The sequence below is a fragment of the Bidens hawaiensis genome, unplaced genomic scaffold (genome assembly GCF_021521415.1).
Source record: "Bidens hawaiensis isolate Kalapana, Puna unplaced genomic scaffold, B.hawaiensis_p1.1 tig00018650_1, whole genome shotgun sequence".
NCBI lineage: Eukaryota > Viridiplantae > Streptophyta > Magnoliopsida > Asterales > Asteraceae > Bidens > Bidens hawaiensis.
This window is the reverse complement of record NW_027492820.1, coordinates 20,625-28,022: the sequence shown is the minus strand read 5'-3', so window position 1 is coordinate 28,022 and position 7,398 is coordinate 20,625. Positions and strand designations below refer to the sequence as shown.

Sequence of the window (7,398 nt, the reverse complement as noted above, 5' to 3'; positions counted from 1 at the left end):
TTTAGAATACACGTGACCTATGGGGTTCTTAAGTGTTCGATTAAGAATCCGAAGGATCTCTTAAGTGTTCGATTAAGGATCCGAAGGATCTCCTAAGTGATCGATTAGGAATCCAAGAGATACTAAAGTACGCTTTAGAATTCTCTCATGGTACCCAAAGTGATCGATTTGGGTTACCATCAAGGAAATCAAGTAGCATAGTGTGGTCTTGTGTGGGGTCGATGTCAGGTCTTGTGTGATCATTATGCATCATTATCATTTTTCATCATGGCATGGTTACATATGATTCTTGGGTATCTTATACATATATCCTTGATACCGTTCCTCCTGCATGCATGGAAACAATAATTGGAATCTTTATACGAAACTCTTGCAGATTCAGTTGAGATGATAAGCATACCAAGCATAGTAGGATAAGTTGTAGGAGTGGTGGGTTAGCCGATGGTACACCCTATATATAAACCCCTACAACTTAGCCTAGTATGCTTGTGTAGGGCTTATCACTACAGTATTAGTTAACCTATGAATTCACTCATCTACTTTTTGTAGTTGACGTTTTATTACATGTTTTCAGGAAATGAAGCAGGAAGTAGCTAATAGCTGATAGAGGCCTTAGAGAGATGAAGGCTAGGCTAGGAGTTGTTTGGAAACTTGATATTTTGTATTAAAACAATTTGTTTCATGTTACCTGGATGATGTAATATTTGACAGTTTGGTTATGTTTATGCATTTAGACTTTTATACTATTGTGCTCAATCAATCACGACCTAGTCGCCACGCCTCGGTTTTCCGCCATTACGACCGGGGTGTGACAGGGTTGATCCAATTAAACCATGGGAGACCGCAGCCACTTCAGTATGTTGTAAACGCTGCGTTCTTAGCTACACTCTACAGTGACTATCTTTACGCAGCAGACACCCCCGGATGGTATTGCGGGCCTAATTTCTATTCGACTAATGAGCTACGCAAGTTTGCACAAACTCAGGTACGCATCATAACTTTCAACCCTTCTAACCCCTTACCCATTTTAGCTTTTTCTTTTCTTCTTCTTCTTTCATATCACACATTTGACCTGTTAAAGCTACACCACACCGCCACATGAACCTATTTCTCTTGTAAAACTCATGGGAGCCCATCAATACCCTGCTAACCAATAGCTAGGGGTGGAAACAAGCTGAATATGAGCTCGACTAAACTCGTGTTTTGCTTGTTTGACTTATAAGAGCTCGAGTTTCGCTCGTGAGTAGTTTTTCAAGATCAAGCTCTGTTCAGGCTCGGTTTGTTTGTTATGCGTTAATTAATTTTTATATACTTATTATTTTTTTATATATATTTTAGAGTAAATGACTCTGTTAGTCTTTTTGGTGTAGCATGTTTAAACCTTTTAGAGTTAGTGTCAGTGCCCCTTAGACACATGTATTTTAGAGCTGAGGGTCTCTCTGGAAGCCACCTCTTTATCCCATTGGATAGATGCCTACATCCCACCCTTCCCAGACCCTACTTATAGCTTTGCTATTAGTGTTAGTGCCTTATATGACAAAATATTTGTTTTGGACTGAAAGGGTTAAAACAGGTTAAGCCTCAGGGACCAAAAGAGCAATTTATTCACTATTTTGATTATAACTTAATAAGTAACATAATATATATATATATATAGGGTTTGGATCAAATACAAATGAAATTAACGTGCTAATTGTGAGAATCAAGTAGAGTAATTATATATAAAAGTAGTGTAATTATGTAATTACATAATAGAGTAAAAACTCTACTTGCATGATGTAATTACATAAATACTTTATTTGTGTATATAGTTACATAAATACTCTTTTTGTATATATAATTACTCTAGTTGATTCTCACAATTAGCACATTAATTTCATTTGTACGTTAAATCTCCTATATATGTATATAATTCTTTAGTTATTATTTTTTATCATAATTTCATATATAATAATAACTATTATATATATATTTTATTATGTTACAATTGTATAAATAATAAGCTTGCCTCTATTCGAACTTTTAACGAGCCAATTGCGAGCATCTTGACTCGTCTACACCCCTGTAAACTACAACCCACTTTTCAGTTGCATACCAAGATTAACGTGTTGTTTTCTTACAGATCGACTATATCCTCGGAGACAACCCGAGAAAAATGAGTTATCTTGTTGGTTACGGGAACCGCTATCCGAAACAAGTTCATCACAGGGGCGCATCCATTCCAAATAACCGAGTCAAATACAGCTGCACCGGAGGATACAAATGGCGAGACGCTAAAAAACCGAACCCCAACACGATAATCGGTGCGATGGTGGCAGGGCCTGACAAGCATGACGGGTTCCACGATGTACGTACAAACTACAATTATACAGAGCCCACACTTGCTGGCAATGCTGGTTTGGTTGCTGCTCTAGTGGCCCTTTCGGGTGATAGGACCGCAACAAAGATTGATAAAAACACCATATTTTCGGCAGTGCCACCAATGTTTCCGACACCGCCACCACCACCGGCTCCCTGGAAGCCGTGAGAACATTGTTTTTGTGATGTCCGTGTGACGTGTAGTGATCAGAGATTTTGCTAGGAGAAACAAGGGGAATGAAAACATGGTGCCTAGTGATTTACCTTTAAAAATGGAAGCTGTGATTATACAGATATAGTATGTTTTTTTATTTTTTCCGTACCTAAGGATAAGAAACAAATGTATGTATAATTTGAAACAATGGGGACTTTGCAACACTCTTAGATTGTTTTTTGAAAACGTTTCTTTTTCCCTTTTTTTTTTTTGGTATACGAACTTGTATTAGTATCCCACGCTACGACTGGGATAGCAATTCTTTTCATGCAGGCGTCGGAAATTGCGATTTTATATTTTGAAACTTCTATTCAACTGGGATGGTTAGATTTGTAACGCTAAAAGAAGAGAAAAGTAAAATTGCATACCAAACGAAAACAAAATGCTAAATAGATGGAAAAAAAAAGTTCGGGAAAAAACCCTAAAAGATCAAGAGACTAAAGAGAGGAATAAAACCATCCAACAGCTAATTAGACAGTTTATGCCAGTTTAATTAAAATGTATAGTTACGTAATACCTCCCCTTAGACGACTTGTTTAACCTGGAACAAAATTTGCTTTGTTTTCCGCATGTTAAGGGTTAGACTCTAAGAATAAAAAGAGAAGAAACAACTTGTGGAACGATTTTCTGAAAATTTTTCTTATTCTTTTTCTCAAACAATGTTAATAATTTGTAGAATAACCGAAAACATAAAAATAGGAAAACATAAAACAGCAAGAAAAACTAATTATAAAATAATACGAAAACTAAATAATATATAAACTTAACTAATTACTTTTGCTTGCAAGAAAAGTCTTTTGCATCATAATCAAGAAGTTGAGCATGAATAATACTATAATCGTACAAATCCCCGCCCCTTTAAAGCATTCTTCTCCTCAAGCACGGATCGCGTTTTTCATGGTGGTCGTCATTCAATCGGACTACTATATGTAGGGCGGTCTCAACTGATCGCCATGGTGGCCTCTATTCATGAATCTAAAACGATTTGTTGAGTCAAGATTTGACCTAAGAGAAGTATAAGGAAGATTGGAATCTTCTCAACCTCCTCAGAAATCGATAAGTATAGAATCCGAGCACACTTGAATTCCCGGGCAAGGTTTTTTTACCCTAGCAAGGTATTTTGTCCATCGGGCAAGGTTATCTTCTAGAATTCTTCTTTAGTGTACACCCCAGTAGGGTTCACTATGTCTAGCAAGATTGTTCTTCTTAGCCGAGTAAGGTTTACCTCCGAGTAAGCTCTTGGCTAACCAAGCTCATGAAGCCAAGTGATTGGAAGATCGGGCAAGGTATTCATCAATAAAACAGTGGTCCGAGTAAGCTTGATGAGTAATTAAATATCTTAACTAACATCGGGCAGGATTCAACTCTAGCAGGCTACAGTGTTACCGAGCACACTTTGCTATGCTAATAAGCTATTCCCTAGCAAGGAGTTGAATGGACCATTGAAGAACAAGGTTGCTCGTAAGGTCATGTCGGGAAAAGTTTGATATGATCAAGAAGATTGAAGTCTGCTAGGTGAGTATTTTCTTAGGAAAATACTCCAAGTAAAGTCTACCCGGAGAACTGTTTCTTAGCACACTTCAAGGTTACCAGGTCTACCCGAAGAAGACTAAGGCACAAAGCCTACCCGGTGAAGACAACCTATGCAAAGTCTACCCGGAAGACCTGTTTTTACACTTAGTATAGTTTTGAATATGTAATTTGAATATGTATTATTTAATTAGGGTTTCTAGAAGGAATGACAGCTGTCTGGAGGTGTCAGGCCTATAAAAGGAATATTTTAGGGCACGCCTCCTACGGACAAGCCAATTAATTGTGAGAGAATATTTGAGTGTGACGGCTGTCATAGAATCGTACGAATATAACTTTCCATCACAGAAACCCTAAATCGATTAATGTTTGTATGACCTGTTTATATGAATGGAAATCTTTTGAGTGATTCTTGTGTGTTAGTTACCTTTTGTTATTCTTTTAGCAACTACACTGTTTGTTTATGATTCCGCCTTAAACAAACGGTATTCTTTCCTAAAATAGCAACTGTCATTAACTCTCTTGTCGACACATTTATTGTGTGAGTTATGACTTGATTGTGATTGTGAGTGATTATTCGGGACCGACACGATTTAGACCCTGGTCGTTGTCTCGAATAACCTTCGGGGAAAACAAAGGTTTTGAGTGTATGTGGTTATGGTTTTTTAATTGAGGTTCACTACTAGGTACCTTGAATGAAAAGTAGTGTGATTCTCAGGTTTACTTAATTTTACAAAGTCGTACTCGTAGGTGTGGTGTAAGGTTTGAGGGTCATTCGGTGATAACTTAGGTTACTTTTTAGATAAAACCAAATGAGAATGGTTTAGTATGGCATTAAGTGGAGAAGTGGAGATTTGTTTTGGCGACGTAGTCGACGATTTTGGTGATGGTGGTGGTGTCGTGATTAGAGACGTAAGATCTTGTTTTGTGTCGGTTATCGGCGAGGGTGTGTCGGAAATTTTGGTGAGGGTGGCAGTAAGGTTAGTGTCGCACCCCAACCTACAACGGTATATGCTAGGGCGCGACTATGATTGCTCATAACTTGAAGACACTAAAGTGTTGTTTGTTCAAAGTATGTGCAGGCTCCTTTGTCTACGCCGCACAGACCACGCGCAAACATTGTCATCTGCAGACTGTTTGCTTTTTCGAAGACGTTTCATTAAAGAACGTCTACGCGGACACTTCTTGGTGCAAAGGGTTAAACACCACCAACAACCAACATCCACTATCCACCACCCACCCACCCACCGCCACCACCACCACCACCATCGACCATTGTCCACCTCCACCACCTTCCACCGTCCACCACCCACAACCACCATCCACCACTACCACAACCCACTACCCGCCATACGCACCACCAACGTCCACCGTCTACCAACATTGTCCATCACAACCACCCACCGTCCTCTTTCACCACCACCCACTACCACTGTCTACCACCACCACCACCACCACAACCCAGCATCCGCCACCACCATCCACCACCTACCACCGCCGACTACCATCATCGTCCACCACCACCACCACCCATTATCACAATTCATACACCACCATTAGTTTAGTTTAGCAGTTTGTAGATGTTAGAGAAACAAACTATCTTCTTCTTGCAGACTGCAAAGGTTTGGTCCACCTCTTCTTTACAAATGTCTGCATATGTGGTCCGCATACTGTAGACAATTTACCTCTGAAAAAACAAACAACACCTAACTAAATAAAATGACAATAACAAATTATTTCATTTCAAATCAAAGTACACAAACATTTATATGAAAGAACAAGGCGGGCATGTATCATTACATCAACCAAGGGGGTAAAACAGATGTCTTTTTAACATTTAATAACTTATGATCCAAAACTAGGTTCTTTTCAAACTTTCAATCATCTTAAATAGCAACTTGCAATATGCGTAAAAATATCTATTTGTCAACAACACATGTTGAGTGAGCAACGCAATTTTAATATAATATACTAGTAATACAAAAAAAATAACAATTTCCATTGCAAATGTGATTTACGACAATTAATCTAAACAAATTGTGTCTTTTCACCCGAAGCTAGACCAATTTACTCGGATGGCGCATGATCATACTATGAGGATGAGGATGAGATACGAACAACCATTACGATAAACACCTTGTCATGTAGCATACAACAATTAATCGAGCAAATACACAATGCGCAATAACTAGAATTTTAGTTGAGGTATATATAATACACGTATGGTTTTTGTACGCATAAAGCCCCCCAAAACTAAAAGATGTAAAAATGGGACGTGTTATTCACCTTAGAATTAAGAAAGTTAATGAGAGTAGAAATAAGAATATACGCGAAAGATAAGCATGCCGACCAATTTTAATAAATAAAACCTAACTAAAAAAGAAACACATTATGAGCCAAACTAACTAAACCAAACTAAAACTACAGAAGGTTAAGAGATTTAACCCTTATAAATTAAAGAAAACAAGAGTTAAGTAAGTGCCGGTTCGCGTTTGATTTGAATGTTTGTAGGAAACCGTTTGAATGTCCAATATAGCCTGATACAATATAAGATAAAATGGACAGAAGCTAATTTGGTTCAATTCATGGTGAAATTGAAAAGCTTCAAATATTTCTTTAACATAAACCCTAAACCAAGTCATTGTAAAGTTGGCAACGAGACCCCTTCAACATTGAAATTGATTGGGGGCTTTCTTATGTACAACTTTCAAGTTTAATATTTACTCGGAGACATTTATATATATATATATATATATATATATATATATATATATATATATTTATATCATTACATCATATTACACATGTATATATATCATTACTTGATATATATACTTTCCTATCCTTATTTAAACGTACATCGTTCTTATTTTTACACACATTATTTATTTTACAAACTACAGATATATCTCTTAATACCATAGGTGTTTCTAATCTTTCATGAACTTCTTGACCATCCTCTTCATTTTGTTGCACTTGTGGAGAAGCATGTCTCCCATCTTCTTCTTCTTCTTACTCCCTTCTTTGGCAACCTTCTTCCTTAATTCATTGGTCTCATGTAGTGCTCGGTCGAGATGCTCTTCTTGAGACTGCGGGATCACATTCGAATAACCGTACAAAGGCGGCGGGTCATGATATCTCATCATAACAATGTCATAGAGATGTTTGGGATATGGTGACGAGGTAACATCATACGGATAGTTGTAAAAGGCCTCAGCTGCTTCCCCTTGCTGACGAATCTCATCCGCTTGTTCCGCAAATGAAGGGATTTTGCCTTGAAATGGTGGGAAATCGGG

The 7,398-nt window shown here is 37.7% G+C and overlaps 1 pseudogene across 1 annotated transcript; it reads left to right on the top strand.

The window, feature by feature from the left end:
* The first annotated feature begins 820 nt into the window (after positions 1–820).
* On the top strand, positions 821–2,536 carry LOC143556549 (endoglucanase 25 pseudogene; annotated as a pseudogene). The gene is made up of 2 exons (XR_013139388.1): positions 821–985; positions 2,123–2,536. The product of XR_013139388.1 is annotated as an endoglucanase 25 pseudogene (transcript).
* Positions 2,537–7,398: the final 4,862 nt, after the last annotated feature.